Source organism: Microtus pennsylvanicus, chromosome 1 (assembly GCF_037038515.1).
Source record: "Microtus pennsylvanicus isolate mMicPen1 chromosome 1, mMicPen1.hap1, whole genome shotgun sequence".
In the NCBI taxonomy this organism is placed as follows: Eukaryota; Metazoa; Chordata; class Mammalia; order Rodentia; family Cricetidae; genus Microtus; species Microtus pennsylvanicus.
In genome coordinates this window covers 13,290,645-13,308,855 of record NC_134579.1, presented here as the reverse complement: position 1 = coordinate 13,308,855, position 18,211 = coordinate 13,290,645, and positions in this window count along the sequence as shown.

Genomic DNA, 18,211 nt, shown 5'->3' with positions numbered 1-18,211 from the left:
CTCTCCCTATCATAGGGCTGCAGAGTGACCATCATGGTCACTATTATTATATAAAATGGATAATAATTTTCAAAGAATGAATTTTTAAAGATTAATAACTTCTATAGGAACATTTTACTTCTATAAAATGTGTGGCAAAGTCTTACATAAATACCAGAGGTACTTGCTGACTTGGAATATCCCTAAAGATGGCATCAGTAATACCTACCATTCTATTCTTTAAGAAAAGTTTGTGTTTGTTATTTGCTCTCTTTGAGTCTTCACTAATTAGTGACTGCTTCTGATAAGATAGTACAAGGGGAATGAAGCATTATCTTTAGATAATTTATTTCCAAGTCTTCAGCTATCTCACTAGTCTAATTAGAAAAGGAAAGAGACAGACAGACAGAAAAAAGAATATACTGGATGCCGTAAAATAATCCTCTTGTATACGGTAAAGATTTGTCACTCTGAATGGTTTGATAAAACACTGATTGGCCAGTAACCAGACAGAAAGTATAAGCCAGGAGACCAAACTAGGGATGATGGGAAAGAGGAGGGTGGAGTCAGAAGAGTCACCAGCCAGACACAGAGGAAAGAGGAGATGAATGTGCCATGCTAATAAAGGTACCAAGACACATGGCAAGGTATAAATATAAATATGGGCTAATTTAAGTGTAATAACTAGCTAGCAATAAGTCTGATTTGTCAGCCGAATATTCTGTGATTAATAAAAGCTTCTGTGTGTTTATTTAGGACCAGGCAGTCAGTACAATCCAATTCTTCCAGTTAGTCAAGCTGAGATTTGACGGAGATGAATGAGCCCCACTCAGCCCCTGTCCCAGAGCTCCACCAGAACCGGACCCCATACTGAATGTAGTCAGAGGTGCAGTTAGTCACAGGGGATGCTGCAGAAAGAGAAATGTGCTGTTGAGCACTCACCGCCTGACTTCCTGGAGTAGAAAGGTTAAGCGAATACAAGTGTTTTTAAGTCACAGTTGTTATATATTGAACAACAGGAGATAGGAAAAACAAATTTAACCATAAATTTCATAATGATCATTTATAAAACTCCTATAATTGAAGAGATCTGTGCAATGATTAAGTTTCTGCTTTATGTTAAAACATTCAGAAATCTATAATATATCACACTATATAGCTTCCTGATGTTAATTGTTCACTGTTCTTTAGATAAAGTTCTGGCTAATATAATTGGTTAAAAGTGAATATAACGTATCAATGGAGCAGCATACATAAAAGTTTAAATTCTTTCAGCAATATAACATGAATGCATTTTAGCTCATATTTATGAGAATCAGGCATTGGATCACGTCAGTTACATTATTCTCTAGAATGTAGTACTGCTTCATTAATAAATATGTTGTTCAGATAACAGGTATATCAGAAAAAGACAGAAATATATAAGTTCAGATAGTATGGAAATTCATTTTTTTCATAATGTGAGTCCAAAGTTACATTATATAAGACTGCAAATGTACACATCTGAATTTTATGTTGATTGTTGCTTATTTGAAAATTTGCCTAATGTTCCCTTGCTGCTCCCTCTTGGAGACAAAAACAAATGAGAATAACTACTTAAATGGTGACACAAATCAATGTTAATAAATTAGTACATTCATGAAAAGACTCCCAATTTTACTGGCTAAAAGCACACCATTACAGACTGCATTATGGTAGTTTAAAAGGCACACTGATAAGTGCCTGTATTCAAATCCATTTCTTTGCCCTTTGTGTTCTTATCTTCCCTGGGCCAGCAGACAATCCTGCTTTTCACTAACCTTTGGCACTCCACCATCAGCAATAAGCCTTGCTCCTCCATCGCCCCTGAGCTCCCTTAATTAGCATCACCTGAGGTATGCTCCATTTGAAGCAGGCCCATCAGCAGCACACACCTGCTTTGGTGCTTGCAGGTAGGACAGGACTCAGTATCTCTGGGCTCTGGGGAGTCTGTATGCTTGGCCTGAAGCAGTAACTAAATACCCATCATCTTCAACCAGCTTGCTGTGGGCTCTAATTCTGACAATTGTTCCTCCGCGGTGTCAGAGTGCAAGGATAACAAACAGGAGCCTGTGCAGGCCACATAGTAAATGCACAGGGAGGAAAATGGTTCTTCCATTTTCGAATTAAAAATAAATTGTCAGTATGAAAAATAACCAAGGAAATATTTTCTGCTTCTTCAGGATGAAAAATATTTGTTTTTATATTGAGAATTTTGTATTTTAAGCCTTCAAGCTATGAAGTTGCAAATGTTTTCACCTCCCTTTGCCATACTTTGTTTCTGAGCCCTTTCAAAACATTTCAGGGCATGTTTTTCCAGAAAATACCTTAACAGTATAAAGTATTTCATGCATATGTTATGAGGGTACAACTGACACACTTTTAATATAAAAATGATAGCAATGCATAATGAAAAAAATGCAACGAGTGTCTTTTACCGAACAATGGATAAAACACAGGTAGTTAAACCAAAGGAATTTTAAAAAGCTTCATTTGTGTTCTTATAAACTCACATTCTTCTTTTTTGTACCTTTTTCTTTGCCAGGAAGAATTTAGATGTGACAGTTAATGGGTATATTTTGTTGAAGCTAAGTTCTTTTAATGTCAAGCTATTATATCTTCGACATACATAGAAGAGAAGGTGCCAAGATTTCTAACAAGTAGGTACACATTCTTCTTCAAACATAAAGGCACTAAAGACTATTGTGCTGCCAGATTGATGTATTGAAAGATATGCACTGAATTCTCAGTCTATTAAAAACTGTCTCTCGGGGGAAAAAGTCCTATAGAATATATTCCAAAGTACAGTCTTTGGTCTCCTTGCTTGATTAGAATTAAACAGACAAAAAAACCACATATTTTACTAAACAATAAATTAAATACAAATATCAAGCAGATATGTTGGTTCTGTTGGACCAGGAAGGACTAGCTAGGAATCACACTCTAGTCTATTTCTTTCTTATATATTTTATATAAAAATATAAAAATTGAAAACATACAGAAATATTGTGTTAGTGTTTAATAACTTTCATTTTCAATGAAAATGGCTCATATGTATAAAAAGCAAGAATTATATATTATTATAGTTATATATGTATGTAATTATAATAGGGTAATTATTGTGTTTCAATTTCCCTTCCATACTTAGAATGTACAAGCTACTCACTCTTCTTCTTACATATGATATGGAACAAAGTGGCCTGCCAGGAGGAGTCCTCTGAGCCACCTCTGCTGCCCTCATCCTGTAATGCTCTTTTCTTCATATTGTACCCTCCCCCGACGACCTTGATTCTGAAGGTCAGAGAAAAGAGTGCACTTTACAAACTCTAAGTCTGAGTGAGTGCTCACATCTGCATGTGCTTTCTCGATTGGGAATGGGGTGCATTTATTTCCCAGAGTGCTCCCAAGGCAGATGGGGTGGGATTCCAGAGCCTAGCTAAGGCAGTGGAAGGAACAAAGGAGTTGGAGCTCCTTTAACTGACATTACTTTAATTACTACTCTTTGTTTTCTTCTTTAGAAGCCTTTTAGATAATGCAGGAGACAGCTCACATGAGACTCAAATTCTATAAATAGATAAAAGGAAAATAAAATGCCTAAACAAAATTTTGTATAAGTCGTAGCATTGCCTATTATTAAAATACTAAAAATAATTTTAAATATAAAATTAACCAACGGTTCTTGGTTATAACTTTCAATACAATATATAGGTAGCATATTTCAAACATGCTTTGTCTAATTTAAGATCCTCGGCATAGTACATTTTATATGAAAACAGTTTGCATTTTGTATATTCTTAAGAGAAACTATATCTGATATCACCATTTGCTATTTACAATATACGTGTAGTTGTTAAACTTGATTGTTAACTTAATGAGATTTGGAATCACTGTGGAAACAAACTTTTGGGCTTTCCTCCTAGGAAGTTCCCAGGTCAATGAAAGTAAAAAGACTCACCTTCAATGTAGATGGCACGATTCCCAGACTGCAATCCTGGAGGGAATTAAAGTGTATAAGCTAGGCCCAAGTATGCATCACTCTCTGTTTCCTGATTGTGGATGAAATGTGACCAGCTGCTTCAAACCCTTGCTGCTGTGACTTGCCTGTCTCAATGATCAAACTATTGGCCAAAGCACTTCCTTTCTTCCTCTTCAACCTCTTCTTCTATTGTTTTGTAATTGCAATTATCATCATTATTGTATGGATCTATGGTGGCATAGTTTCCGGTGGAGGTCAGAGGATAGTCTTATGGCGGTGTGCTGTGGTCCCACCCAGCTCCACATGGCTAGCTTTACCCAAATAAATTACATGGAAACTGTATTTTTTTTAAATACTGCTTGGCCCATTAGTTCTAGCCTCTAATTGACTAATTCTCACATCTTCTTTAACCCATTTCTAATAATCTGTGTAGCACCATAAGCTGGAGGCGTACCAAGGAGATTCTTAACCTGCATCTATGTCGAGTGCGAGAATATGGCAACTACCTGACTCAGCTTCTTTTTTCCAGCATTCTGTTCTGTCTACTCAGCCTATCTAATTTTCTGTCCTATCAAAGGCCAAGGCAGTTTCTTTATTAACCAATGAAAGTAACAATAGACAAACGGCCCTCCTCCATCATTATGGAGTTGGTTGTACTTATACACCATTCTGTGTATTGAGGTGATTGAGTTTAGGTTGCCAATTTTGTACGGTAAATATCTTCTGAGCGTCCTTGCTGGCCTCTTCCTTTCCTGAGTAGGTTTTGATGGGTCTTTTGTTCCAGCAGTGTGTAAACTAAGATATTATGTGAACAACTGAAAATTTCATGCAGTAAAGGCATCAAACTTTAATTGTTTCTTTGATCATGGAGTCTTTTCAATATGACCATTGTATAAAACACACAGAGAAAGGGGCGGTTGTAGCACATGCCTTTAATCCCAGCAACCGGGAGGCAGAGGCAGGCGGATCTCTGTGAGTTCGAGGCCAACCTGGTCTACAAGAGCCAGTTCCAAGACTGGTTCCAAACCTACAGAGAAACCCTGTCTTGAAAAACAAAAAAAAAAAAAAAAAAAAAAAACAAAACAAACAAACAAACAAACAAAAAAAGACACACACAAGAAAAAAAAAACAGGGATTTTGTGTCTGCCAAGGGGCTGAACCGGTGCTCTGTCATCAGCTGTCCACCAGAAGTGGAATTGCCAGGGACTTTCCTGAGACTAAAACTTGCACAAAGTATTATTTCACAATAACTCCCTTTTTTAGTTTTACTTTTTCTAAAAATAAAAATAAAAAAATTGTTTTTAAGTAGATGTCAGAAGATTTTGGGTAAAAAACTGAGAACATCAAATACAAATACTTAATATGTAAAAGGTGAAACTCACATCTTGTGATCATTCACTTACAAAAGGCACTTCATCTATCATGGAGGCCAGTAACTGAGATTATCAATTGTTTCTGACCACACACACACGGGGAAACAGAGACAGAGAGATGGGAGGGAGAGGAGGAAGAGAGAAGCTTGGGGAGGCAGGAGCTGTTTGTGACAGGACTCTACGGAATTTGGGGATTTGAATTCCTTTAGGATATTTCTTACATTTTTTTTCCTCTCTCTCCTTTTTTTGTTAGCATAGAAAGCTAACAGTATGTTTCATTTCCCCATGAAAGTTAGAAAAAATACAAATAGTACACTATTCCTCCCATGGTTCAGATGTTTTCATATGAGAAAGATAATAAAGCCATTGGCAGAAAGAGTGCATGAATCTTTCATAGACAGTAGTTTGTCTCTCAGTGATAGTGACTGAAATTGCTAACGAGCACTGAATTTATTATTGAAATGAAGCCTTAGATACCAAAGTTGATCTTGCCTATTTTAAGACTTTGTAAAAAGTGCTATTGAACAACTAAATTCTTTTTTTTTTTTTTAGTCTCTGAACTTCAGGCAAGCTTTATTTATTTATTAAAACACAAATGAAATATCACTACACCCACTCTGAAAAGGAAGAATGCAAGCATGCTGAGGTTAGACCAGAGCAGGAACTGCAGCGGGGCAAACACTAAACCCTGTGGTTCCATGTCTGCGGCTTTAGTTTCAAAGGGTATGGATGGATCCATCCTTCCATCCACCTTGCAGCCTACAATATGTGCCACTCTCTTTGGCTGTTTTCACGCCTGGTGTGCAGCCCTCCTAAGAAATATATTTCATGGCCCTGACATCTCCAACATCTTAGAATCTACGCTGTAACCCTGCTTTCACCTTCACAACGTCATGCAATGGCCTCAGAGGCTTCTTTGTAGGTACTCCAGCCCGGCACAGTCACAGCTGCCTGCCGTCAGCACTTTTCTGAATTCCCGGAAGAAGAGCCCCTCATCCACTCATACGTGCATCTTTTATGCCACCAAACTAGACTCACTGCCAAATTCTGCTTCCAGCTTGGGAGGGACCCCGGTCTCCTTAGATCCCAGTTGTAGCGGTTTCAGTACGCTAAACGTGGTCAAAATGTTCTCTATACGGTCACTTCCAAGAACAAGAAAACTATCCCGCTCTCTCCTTTAAAAACTTGGGGCCTTTGATACTGGGGTCTTCCTCAGGGTATCTTTCCTGTTGCTCTGTGCAGAGCAGAAGGCTTCTCCTTCAAGGCAAGAATCTATATAGCAATTAGAATCTTTTCTTAGCAGCTGCCTTGACTGTAACCGTAACTCCCTAATGCCCCTTTCCTCTCCAGACTGTACATTGCCCCTTTCTAACTCGTGTTCTTTTTTTTTATTGATAAAAGGACAATAAAGAAAAAAAAAACAAATTTCCACCTCCTCCCAGCCTCCATTTCCCTCCCCCTCCTCCCACCCCTCTCCCCTTCCCCCCACTCCTCTCCCCCTCCCTCTCCAGTCCAAAGAGAGTCAGGGTTCCCTGTCCTGTGGTAAGTCCTAGGTCCTCCCCCCTCCGTCCATATCTAGGAAGGTGAACATGAAACACCAACTACCAAAATTCTCTTACAACGTTCACAATGAGCATAGAGCATACCCTTCTTAGTTTCTGTGAGACTATGTTTTTATTCCTGTGACTGGTGCCCAGGACAGATATACAAATGAGGATCATCATGCATGCACACGGAAAATGCAAGGTTCCTTTTGTTAAAGAATGGTGAAATGGACAGGAGAGCTCAGATCTAATACTGATAAAGTGACGCAGGGTAATCAAGAAATATAATTTAAGCCAGCACTGACAAATCATTAAACAATATCCTAATACTGAATTGTAACCTTCAGAGCAATCAAATATCTGTGATAAACTGCTATTGCCTCTATCATATATATATATATATATATATATATATATATATATATATATATATATATATGTGTGTGTGTGTGTGTGTGTGTGTGTGTGTGTGTGTGTGTGTGTATGTGTGTGTGTGTGTGTTTACACACGCACACACACACACATATGAGGATATATCCTCAGCAATTTATTGGAGTAGAGCTTTGTTTAATGCATAATCTGACCATGTGAAAAATACAGGCACTGAACTGGAAAATTCTTTTGCATTCTCCTGTGCTGGCACAGTCCTTTTCTGTCAGGTTGCACACACACACATGTCCACAATGGGAGCAATATTTACAAGCTGCATTTTACATAATTCTAGGCAATGACTATCTACTCCTCCAGTGAAGAGAATTCCCTCGGCACCCCCACTTGCCATTCAGTCCTGCTGCTTCGTTTGTTCTATTGTATATCCTGCAGAGTGATACATTGCAGCGCCTTTGCCTGTGGTAGCCGAACCAGAGTCATCCATCATCACAATCATGGGAACTGAGGACCTTATGGACTGGGAGTAAATTATGAAGCGATGAGGAAGGTGATCATTTTTGCAGAAACAGCTATTTCATGTTTCTGTGCTAGGCACCATCCTTCCTTTCTTGTTCAGAGTGAAAGAGTAAAAGCCACAGGACCAGTTTTTGTTCTTTGGATTCATGCTGATGGAAGAGAATGCAATCAATAGAAAATGCACTTAACAAGTCTCAAATTGACTGGTCTTTTCCTTGTTTATTTTGAATTTCAGATGTAATTCTCTGTTGACCTGCTGTTAATGCTATGTAGCTGTGGATTTTCCAGATTTAAGTGTGTTATAAGTGGATAAATTTCACCAAGAGGGATAATTTAAAATAACTGATTTGAGACCCAGGCTAGGTACTACAAAGGAAAAGTTGTCAATTTTCTTTGTAGAATTCAGTCATGTAGAGTCTAACTGGATAACTTATTGCTTTTTGTCCCTTTTATTCTTATCCTTCTACAGTAAAATATCAATTAGTGACTGAAAATATATTTCTATATTCATAAGTCAGAGGAAACATCAAAACATCACTTTGTCTTTCAGTCTTTTTTTTTTTTTTCTTAGTGAATTAGAATCAATTTAACCCATGATGTGTGGAAAATGTGGGTCGGTAACATTTAGAAAAAAAAAACTTACTATTCAGTTGAGGATTAAATAAGTAAATTTAAATAATTTTGCTATAGTTCATGGCTCTGCTGGTAAGTGGCAGGAAAAGTAAGAACCTGAGGTCAATACCCCAGTACTCATCTAAAAACTCTTACACAGAAACACGTGTCTCAAAATTGGAGACAGAAAAATAGAGGATCATTTGGGCTTGCTGGTCAATCAGGGTAACCAAATCAATAACATCCATTTTACTATATCTTCCTCAAAATTGAGAATGTAGTGTAATTGAGGAAGACATCCAACGTTGTCTCTTGCCCTAAACACAAGAGCATTGACACACACAAACGTAGTGTTTTCTGCTCGTATTTGTGTATGTATATGTGTGTGCTTATATGTGTGTGGATTCAACTGTGTTGGGGTGTAAGTGCAAGTATTTCCTCATCATACAGAGACCAGAAGCTCCCATTTTATTTATGTAAATAGTTTCTCTTGCTGAATCAGTTGCTTAACTACTTAACTAATCTTGACAACTAGCCTGTCTCTTCACAACATCCAAGTTCTGGGATTATGGGTGCCTACCCAGTGGGTTCTGAACATCTGAATTCCTGCCCTCACGCTTGTTTGTCAAGCACTCCACCCAATGAGCCACCCCCCAAATCCAATTTAAATTGCTTTGAAGTATGTCCAACTAGATTGGCCCATGTTTTTTCTCCCTTTGAATATTTGACACTTTTACAGTTTGATCTTATAAAACCCACTTGCATTGATTTACATTAGTCATTGCAGATACTTCGATTGCCTTCTTACAGAAAAACACTATCTTACTTCCAAAGTGCTTATTTCTTTAGTGTAACTTTTTAAATCTAAGAAGTGATTTCTTTTATCTATGTGAGAATAGTATATAGCTTCACTTTGATATTTGTTTTCCTTTCCGATTTACTATATTTTAATTAAAATATAATCACCTCATTTCCTTACTTCCCTTTCTTTCCTCCAATCACTCCCAGGCTCCCCCTTCTCCTTCTCAATGGCTAATTTTTCTTCGCATCTCTGTGTGTGTTATGTGTGTTATTTCAAGGCTGACTACTTTGAATCGAATAGCCAATGCTCATCTTTGAGTCCTTCAGAGAAGTTAATTCTCCCTTTCTCAGAAATCATTAGGTGCCTGTAGTTTTTTGTCTGAGGGTAAGAATTTGTGATTTTTTTTTTTTTACATTTATTTGGTCCCTGTGTGGGTCTTGGTGTACATTGGAGGTCAGAGGATAGATACCAGGCAGGACGTGCTTCTCTTCTTGCATCAGGTGGAAACAAAAGGCTAAACTCAGATTATCTGGTTTGCTAGGCAAGTGTCTACTCACTGGGCCATCTCACTGGCCTAAGACTGAAATTGTAAATGATGTGTTATTTTTAAAAATGTTGGTATATGCCTCAGTTTATATGCATCACATATGTACAGATTCCCATGGATGCCATAGCTCCTCAACAATTAAAGAGAACGCCGACAAAACTGGAAGTAATTAAACATAGATGTTAGGAAACCTATAAAACTTCAGCTATATAGTGAAAACTGCTGTTACATGTATAGGTATATATACCATTACCATGCATGAACCCAAATTTTACTGAGACAAATGAAAGGCATGGGATGGCAGACAGATTAGCTTTATTTTAAAAATCTTTACTGGCTTCAGCTGTTAGTTTTAAATGAAACCAGTCTCTTCTATTATATTTGCACTAGTATGTGCTCTGCCTTCAACTCAGGAACCCCAAAAACCTCCCCCAAACTTTGTCTTGTTAAGTTGGTAAAATTATGTAAACATTGGGGTGTGTGTGTGTGTGTACACTTTTACTAAATACTTGAAAGTCTGCGTGCTTATCATTCTAGAATGATGGGAACATCAACCAAATATAGATGATTCCTGAAACTCTTTTTAGTGTCCTACCCATAATTTTCAGTTGTGTGAGCAGGCTCTTCAGCAAAGAAGAGTAATGATGTGCTTCAAAGTTTCTTCCACAGAGAGGCAAATGCAGCGAGGATCTAGAATTTCACATATCCTTGCAATGAAATACGGTGACTCCTATTTCAAAGACAGATTTATAGGCATGATTGTAACCTAGGTGGCCCGAATTTTACATGCTCAGTGCAGAATAGATTAAATTCACATGGCTTTCTCTAGGAGCTAACACAGCTTTGGATACATCCCCTTCTTGTGTCTGCCTTTTCTATAAGCTAAGTCACATAATCCACAGTTAGCGGCTGCTGAGGCTGAGGAAGTAGTTTAACAGTGCTTTTATTAATTTCCAGGAGTATACTATAATCTCTAAACAACTTGTGTAATTGACAGAGTATAAGAGTCATATGCCATATTTTAGTCCCTTGCCTAACAAGTACTCTAATGTGACCCATTTCTTCCAGTCGTCTACTTTGCTGCATAAGTCAAAGATTCATTGTGAACTATTTGAATGAGGACAGAAAGGCAGTCTAAAGTATAATGTTTATACAAAACACTGTGAATCTTATTCACATAATGTGGCAAAACTGGATATTACTAGGTTTGAGCCTCACATTCACTTAGAAAAATTTTTACATGTAAGCAAATGTAAATAATTGAAATGTTATAGAACTTTGGAATGATACACATAGTATTCTAATCAGAAACAAATATCAAAATAAAGTTGCTTAGTTTTGTCTCTCTCCACTTTCTTGGTCAACATCCAGAAATTTCATTTATGAGATTTCTCGGCTCTGTACCCTTACACTATAAAATAACTGTTTTCTCTATCTAGTTCTTCCTCTCCCTTGCCATATAGAAAATTGCTATTACAGTTTGTAATATATTTCTGTATATGTGCCATACTACGATGTGGAGGACAGAGGATTACCTCAAGAGTCCATTTTAGCCTTCCACCTTGTTGAACATTGGGCCTATTTGTTGGCAGAGTCCAGAATATCTGACCTTCATGCTTCTGTGCTTCCTCTGTCTTAATTCCCTGGCATTAAAGACCTCTCCAGCATGAGAGTTTACATCAATATATGAGATTCAAAATCAGCCTACCTACCTGAGCCATCTCTCCAGCCCTAAAAATCACACATGATTTTTCCTTCATTACCTCCCTCAAAAATGTCTTCACAAAATGGCCTTGAACTGCTGTACAAGTTGTGCTTTTATGTTCTTAAGATGAATTCCCGTTCCTACTTGAAGAACCTAGTAGTTGTTGTTTTCTAGGAGAAAAAACCTGATATCTTCAGTAGCTATAGAAGATTGGCTCCACTTACACATTCGAACATATACTTAATCCTTTCCTGTGCACTGAAAAGAAATCTAGCATTAGCCAATAGGGAATTAAATATCTTTTATTTGATGCAGGAAAAAGAGGACCTATGTCTACAATTTAGTTGACATATCATTGTTCATTTTTTGGAGCCCATTGAGTAATTTAGGTAATGTTATTTTTGGTGGGCTTGCAATTTCAGTATTTATTAAGGAGGAAGAAAAATTTTCATGCTAGTGAGATAGACTTGTTTTTTACATTATTTCTTTTAATTTTTATTATAATATAATTGCGTAGTTTTTTTCTTCCCTTTCCTCCCTTCAAATTCTCCCTTATAGGTTATTTTTCAAAATTAAAGCATTGACATACATAAAACATAAACAGGAAAAGAAAAATAACTTTCAGAAAGTTGTAGCAGGATTTTCCCCTCTATTGGTTTCTAGTGGTACTTAAAAATATAAATTATGTAAGAACTGATATGTTTTGGTAGATATTATTCTCTTTCCAACTTATCTTTCTACTTTAAATAGTCATCAAAAGTGTAGATAAAAAAATAAAAACCGAGACTCTGATGGGGGCAACATGAAAATGGCAGAGACAGAAGGCAATCTGTCTTGGGATATCTACAGATGATGCTCTTCCCTAACAGGTATTCCCATACTACGTAAAAATGTTCGCCTGGTGATCCTAGCACTCACAGTGCTGCCAAGTTCAAGCTTAACTTCTTTGGATATGTTTGACATTTTCATGTGTTCTTGATTTAGTTCCAGTCTTTGTAAATCACTGAAAAGTCAGCCTCCGAATTCAAGCAAATCTTCTCTCAGCTCTTTCTTGGTTTGCATTCTTATGGACTAACTTTTGTTTCTCATAGCCTCTATTATTACTTGACCAGTTCTTTTATTTGTGTGGCCAAATATTAGAAGGCATAATGAAGCTAATCAAAGAATGCATTGAATTTAAATTTTCAGACAAAAGAAGTCAAGAACCAAGTAATCTTCAAAAGCAAACAAATAAATGAAACTGTAGTCAGCATTAGAGTTCTCCTTGTTACTATAATCAAAGAATGTAGTTGGCACATAATAGATATTTATTCAGTGAATGCAAGTGTCAATAATATGTACCACATAAGAAAAAATAAAATACAAAGCAGATATTTGCATAATGAAAAGATAGGGGCTAGAAATTAACTTTGTCAAACAATATAAACCAAGTAGGCACACAAAATTATGAAGAAAAATTAGAAAACCCCAAACTACAAAATTCAGACAAGCAATGATGAACCTGATAATCATAGCATACGGGTATTCTTTCCTAAAGGCTTTCTGTGTTTAAAGGGTGCCTAAATTTTTCATTTATCTGTGATTCTTATTATATTATCAATTTGATAGACTCTTGAGTAACCTTAGGACAAATCTCAGAACCCCATATTAGAGTGTGACCCTACATTCAAAGAGCCCAGAAAAACAAACAGAAAAATGCATGGCAAACACTGGTTTAAAGGGAAAAAAAACATTGGTTTTAAGTCAAACATCAAGGCTAGCCAATACAATTAATAAATAGGATTATTCTTGGGTAGACATCTTTCCTGAGGCTTAGCTGACCTAAGAATTCGAGCTGATGCATCATCTCAGAAGCTCATGGCAAAACATAACATATTATTATGGCAGGTGGCTTTTGTATTCTGGGGATTTCTAAACCACTTAATTTTTCTAGTTAAATAATTCAGAATACATTTTCAACTTTATTTTGTATTTTTCATAAAGAGTATATTATTTATTAATATTTGTTATTTTGGTCAATAAGAAATATATGATAAACACCGAAAGATACACATGGTTTTCTTTTCTGCTTAAAAATATGTGTGTGAGCCGGGCGGTGGTGGCACACGCCTTTAATCCCAGCACTCGGGAGGCAGAGGCAGGTGGATCTCTGTGAGTTCGAGACCAGCCTGGTCTACAAGAGCTAGTTCCAGGACAGGCTCCAAAACCACAGAGAAACCCTGTCTCGAAAAACCAAAAAAAAAAAAAAAAGAATATGTGTGTGTGTTGTTATTGTTGTGCATGTGTATGGATGTACATACCCATGCTGGTTCCTTTACAAGGTTTTAATGTACTTCTGGAGATCCAAGGTTGATGTCAGGTATCTTCCTTGACTGCTTCTCACCTTATATTTAGTCAGAGTCTCCTCTAGTTGAACCCAGAGCTTGCTGTCTTGGCTAATCTTCATAGGCAACCTCCTCTGTGGATTTCATCACTGTCTATTATGCACAGAGGCCACCACACCCACCTGACTCTTACATGGTTTTAGAGAGCTGAACTCCAGCTTCACAGTTGAGTGACAAATGTTTTATCTACTGAACCAGCTAGCTCTCCATACCAAGAATTATAATTTTCTAAGTACTGTATTTTGTCTTCTACAAGAACATCTATATATGGCAAGGTATGGAGGTGCATGCCTTTAGTCCCAGCACTTGGGAGGAAGAGTGAGGAGGATCACTGTGAGTTTGAGACTAACCGGGTCTACAGAGCAAATTCCAGTACAGTGAGAGACAGAGCTCCACAGAGAAATCCTGTCTCAAAAAAACCCAAAAAAGGAACATTCAAAGTAGAAAAGTAGTACCTTTAAATGCATGTTCTTTATGTAAATGAGAAACAGACTTTTGTGACAAAGATGATTGACAGCTAGATTGTAGTAAGAACGGCGGGCCGCTTCCTGCCACCCAGCTAGCTTTACCCAAAATAATTACACAGAAACTGTATTATTTTAAACACTGCCTGGCCCATTAGTTCCAGCCTCTTATTGGCTAATTCTCACATCTTGCTTTAACCCATTTCTAATAATCTGTGTAGCCCCACGAGGTGTGGCTTACCAGGGAAGATCTTAACCTGCGTCTCTGTCAGGTGGGAGAATCATGGCTACTGCCTGACTCGGCTTCTTTCTCCCAGCATTCTGTTCTGTTTACTCTGCCTAGCTAATTTTCTGTCCTATAAAAGGGCCAAGGCAGTTTCTTTATTTAACCAATGAAATCAACACAAAACAGAAGACTCTTCCACATCACTAGATGAAATTATATGACCAGAGAATTTTAATTGAAAGAGGAGATTTCAATTTCATTCTATACTAGGAAAACAGGTAACGACCATTTACTAAGGGCTTAACTTTTATCTGTGTATAGTAATTAGTATAGTTTCTCTCAGCCTTGAGGGTGTTATTGCTTTGAGTAGTTGCAATTCCTTGTTGCAACATAGAGTGTTTCATCTCTACTTAATCCATGAGATTCAAAATTTAATACTTTCTGGGTTACATCTCACTTTACTCTGGTCCCATTCCTAGAAATATGATAAAATGCCTCCTATACATTGGAAAATGATTGGCTACAGAGATGCTGATATGAATAATCAGTATTATTAGTAACATTGAAAATCATAAATACAAAATTTGTAAGTTTTCTCAATAATTTACATGTGTGTGTTCCTTTAAGTAATATTCCAGATACATATTACTTGCTACAAGAGTCTTTCTTCCTTCTTCTATCTACAACTTCTGAATTTTCATGATCAGTTGGACAACAGAGGAAGATATCATGGATAAGACAAACAATCTGAAAGGTGAGTTATAGACATTTAAGACTGTTCCTCATTCTATGGACTTGAACTCAGTCACATGATGAAGCCAAGGAATTCTGAAGAATGAAGTCTATTTGTGGTTTGTGTAAAGAGGAAATACATATTTAATGAACAATTTGTACAAATACCCTGGAGAACATAGAAACAATATCTGCATGAAAGGGGAAGAACTCAGTAAACTACAAATAATTTAAAAGCATGCTTACAAGAAAATGAATAAATAAATTGAGTCCATTTGTACAAGTGAATAAATGCAGCAGCAGCAAAACCAAATGAACTACATTCAGTCATAGCAAAAGGAGATGTTTGGAAGCATAGATGAGCAAAATAGTAAAGCCTGGGAGACCATATGCTATGTAATATCTTCCAACAGAACTAAAAATTAACAGAAATCCAAATTGCTTTTTAGGCACATTGTATATAGGAAATATAGGATCACAGAATACTACATAATGATTATTTTAAGAGTAAAATATGATGTGAGATTGCTGCAATATACAAGGTACATGTAAACTTTTAGAAATCATTCTTTTCTATTTATTAATTTTTTTTATTGAGAAAAGGAAAAAAAAGTTTCCCCCTCCTCCCAGCCTCCTGTTTCCCTCCCCCTCCTTCCACCCTTCACCCCCTCCCCCCACTCCTTTCCCCCTCCCTCTCCAGTCCTAAGAGCAGTCAGGGTTCCTTGCCCTGTGGAAAGTTCAAGGTCCTCCCCCCTCCATCCATGTCTAGGAAGGTGAACATCCAAACTGGCTAGGCTCCCACAAAGCCAGAACTTCCTTGCTCATGTTCTCCCTCCTTATGCTCCTCATTGGGGCCTTGGGAGCTCAGTCCAGTGCTCCAGTGTGGGTCTCTGTCTCTATCTCCATCCATCACCAGATGAAGGTTCTATGGTGATATGCAAGATATTCGTCAGTATTGCTATAGGATAGGGTCATTTCAGGTTCTCTATCCTCAGCTGCCCAAGGAACTAACTGGGGACATCGCCTTGGGCTCCTGGGAGCCACTCTAGGTTCAAGTCTCTTGCCAGCCCTAGGGTGGCTCCCTTAACTAAGAATTGTGCTTCTGTGCTCCCCTATACAGCCTTCCTTTATCCCAATCATCCTGTTTCCCCAAGTTCCCCCCATCCTCCCCTTCTCACTTTTCTCTCCCCATCTCCCCTAACCCCCATCCCACCCCACCCCCAAGATCCCAATTTTCTCCCCGGCAATTTTGTCTACTTCCCATAGCCAAGGGGATAACTATATGTTTTTCCTTGGGTTCACTTTCTTATTTAGTGGGATGGCTTTGAGTTTCTCTCCGTTTAATTTGATGTTAGCTGTCGGCTTGCTCTTTATTGCTTTTATTATATTTAGGTATGACCCTTGTATCCCTAATTTCTCCAAGACTTTTATCATAAAGGGGTGTTGGATTTTGTCAAATGCTTTTTCAGCATCTAACGAAATGATCATATGGTTTTTTTCTTTCAGTTTATTTATATGATGGATTACATTGGTAGATTTTCGTATGTTGAACCAGCCCTGCATCTCTGGGATGAAGCCTACTTGATCATAATGGATAATTTTCCTAATGTGTTCTTGAATACGCTTTGCCAGTATTTTGTTGAGGATTTTTGAGTCAATATTCATGAGTGAGACTGGCCTGTAATTCTCTTTCTTGGTTGAGTCTTTGTGCGGTTTTGGTATCAGAGTGACTGTAGCTTCATAAAAGGCATTTGGCAATGACTCTTCTGGTTCTATATTGTGAAATACATTAAGGAGCATAGGTATTAGGTCTTCTTGGAAGTTCTGGTAGAATTCTGCATTGAAACCATCTGGTCCTGGGCATTTTTTGGTAGGGAGGTTTTTGATAACAGCTTCTAATTCTTCGCGACTAACAGGTCTATTTGGGTCGTTTACCTGGTCCTGGTTTAACTTTGGTATATGGTATTTTAGTTCTTTTGTATTTAAATAACAGTTTTTAAATTTATTTTATTTATCAACTAGTTTCCTCTCTCTTCTTCTGTTCCCTTCCTTTCTCATCTACATCCCTCCCCATCCACTCCTCCATCTCCCCTCAGAAAGGAACAGGCCTTCCATGGGCTTGTGCAAGCGCAAAGGATGATACCTCAAATGGAGGAAGAACCAAGCTCCTCCCCTATTTCAAAGCGGGACCAAGTAATCCAGCATGGGGAAAAGGTTACCAAATGTCTGCTAGCGCCAGAGAGAGGTCCTGCTCTCACTGTTAGAAACCTTACTAAGAGACCAAGCTACAAGATTGCCACACACATGCAGAGGGCCTGGGTCAGTTCCATGCAAACTCTATGAGCTCCTGAAAGCTCAGGTAAGCTGTCTCTGTGGGTTCCCAATCTTGAGCCCTCAGCTGGTACAATACTTCCTCCCTTTCTTTCACAAGACTCGCAGTGCTAGTCTGCAGATCTCTGCCTCTGCTTCCATCAGTCACTGGATAGAGTATCTCTGATAGCAATCAGCAAAGATACCAATCTGCTTACAGTAGATGGCCAGTTCAGACACACTCTCCACCACTGCTAGGAGTCTTCGTTGTGGGTCATCCTTGTTCGTTCATAGAGATTTCCCAAGCATCAGGTTTCTCCCTATCCCTGAAATGCTTCCCCATCAAGATATCTCTTTTGCTGCTCTCCCCCTCTATCCTGCCTCCAACCCACCTCCTACACCCAGTCTGCCCAACCTGATTCCTCTAGTTCTCTTCCTTCCAACCAACCCTCAAACCCTGCCCCCAGTTTACCTTGTTATCTAGATACTCTGGTACTGTGGTTTGTAGGTTGCTTATGCTATAATTGATTCCTAATGACCCCATAAGAGTGAGCATACACCATGCTTGTGTTTCTGGGTCTGGATACCTTACTCAGAATGATTTTTCTACTTCCATCCATTTGCCTGTAAATT